The sequence below is a fragment of the Muntiacus reevesi genome, chromosome 7 (genome assembly GCF_963930625.1).
Source record: "Muntiacus reevesi chromosome 7, mMunRee1.1, whole genome shotgun sequence".
In the NCBI taxonomy this organism is placed as follows: domain Eukaryota; kingdom Metazoa; phylum Chordata; class Mammalia; order Artiodactyla; family Cervidae; genus Muntiacus; species Muntiacus reevesi.
This window is the reverse complement of record NC_089255.1, coordinates 45,636,556-45,638,548: the sequence shown is the minus strand read 5'-3', so window position 1 is coordinate 45,638,548 and position 1,993 is coordinate 45,636,556.

Here is a 1,993-nt window from a genome sequence, read left to right as displayed (position 1 = left end):
TGTACTGTTGAGTCCTGGCTTGGAGAATTTTGAGCATTACTTTGCTAGCATGTGAGATGAGTGCAATCATGCAGTAGTTTGAACATTTTTGGCCTTGCTTTCTTTGGGATTGGAATGAAAACTGACCTTTTCCAGTCCTGTGGCCACTGCTAATTTTTCCAAATTTGCTGACATATTGGGTGCAGCACTTTCACAGTATCATCTTTTAGGATTTGAAATAGCTTAACTGGAATTCCATCACCTCCACTAGCTTTGTCCGTAGTGATGCTTCCTAAGGCCCACTTGACTTCACATTCCAGAATGTCTGGCTCTAAGTGAGTGATCACACTATCGTGATTATCTGGGATCTTTTTTGTATAGTTCTTCTGTATATTTTTGCCACCTCTTCTTAATATCTTCTGCTTCTGTTAGGTCCATACCATTTTTGTCCTTTGTTGTGCTCATCTTTGCATGAAATGTTTTCTAATTTTCTTGGCGAGATCTCTAGTCTTTCCCATTCTATTGTTTTCCTTTATTTCTTTGCATTGATCACTGAGGAAGGCTTTCTCATCTCTCCTTGCTATTCTTTGGAACTCTGCATTCAAACGGGTATGTCTTTCCTTTTCTCCTTTGCTGTTTGTAAGGCCTCCTCAAAAGACCATTTTGCCTTTTTGCATTTCTTTTTCTTGGGGATAGTCTTGATCACTGACTCCTGTACAATGTCATTACCTCCATCCATAGTTCTTCAGGCACTCTATCAGATCTAATCCCTTGAATTGATTTGTCACTTCCACTGTGTAATCATAAGGGATTTGATTTAGGTCATACCTGAATGGTCTAGTGGTTTTCCCTACCTTAATTGCCAAATTATTTAATACTCACACTGTCCTAAAAAATATTTGTCAACAGTTTACAAATGAGGAAACTGAGTCTCAGAAAATGCCTGTGGCCCATGTCATACAGCTGAGGAGAGGCAGAGGCAGGATTTGCACTCAGATCTCTCTGACTTCAAAGCTGGTTCTCAAATGTTCCCTAAGGACCCTCCTGTGTATAAGACAACTTGTCAGGTGCTGTGGAGACCAGGAAAGGGACTGGTGTCAGACCCTGCCCAGAAACAGCTTGCTGTTGTTGTTTAGTTGCTAAGTCATGTCTGACTCTTTGCAACCCCGTGGACTACAGCATGCCAGACTTCCTTGTCCTTCACTATTTCCTGGAGTTTGCTTAGACTCATGTCCACTGAGTCAGGGACATCTCCATCCAACCATCCAACCATCTCCAGGGTCAGAAAACAAGAGGTACAGAAACCCAGAGATTGAGGAAGTCTTGTCTCTAGGCAGCCTGGAGGGTTTCTTGGAGGAGATAAACCTGACCCTCTGCAGGTCAGTGGGCCCTTCTGGGGTAAGTTTGGGGATCGGGGACTGGCAGGAATGCCCAGAGCAGGAAACCACGCAGCATCCTGAACCCGCCCTGATTTTAGGCTGACCAGACCTGGACGGGAGCCAGTAGTGAGCTCATTTCCCCAGGCCAACTCGGAGCTGTGGGGAGAGGACCTGGCCCAAGGCTTGGGATTCAGGCTCAGCCCCTTTGTCTGGTTTTGCAATAGCTGATTCATTCCCCTGCTTCTCCAGCCCTCCCCAGAGGCTTCCTCCAGCTCTCCCTATCACCCTAATCTCCTGCTGAAGAATATACCCTTCCAGCATGGCTGCTGAGAACCTGGGTTGAGGACATGTGGCTCTGGCCCTGTGACCCCTTCCCGAGCCTGGGGACTGAGAAGTAAATTAAAAAGGAACCCCACCAACATCCCCTGCAGGACAAGTCGGAAGTGTTTTAGCTCCCAAGTCCTTGGGAAGCACCTCACCAATGGCCACCATCCCATTATTATTATTGTCATTACTGTTGTCTATCTTCAACAGTCTTCCAACCTTTCTTGAGTGGCTTTCTTCCCCTTTCCTTGACTCCATTCCTGTCCATCTTTCTCTGTAGCATCTACCTCTCCCACCTGGCTTCCCCACTG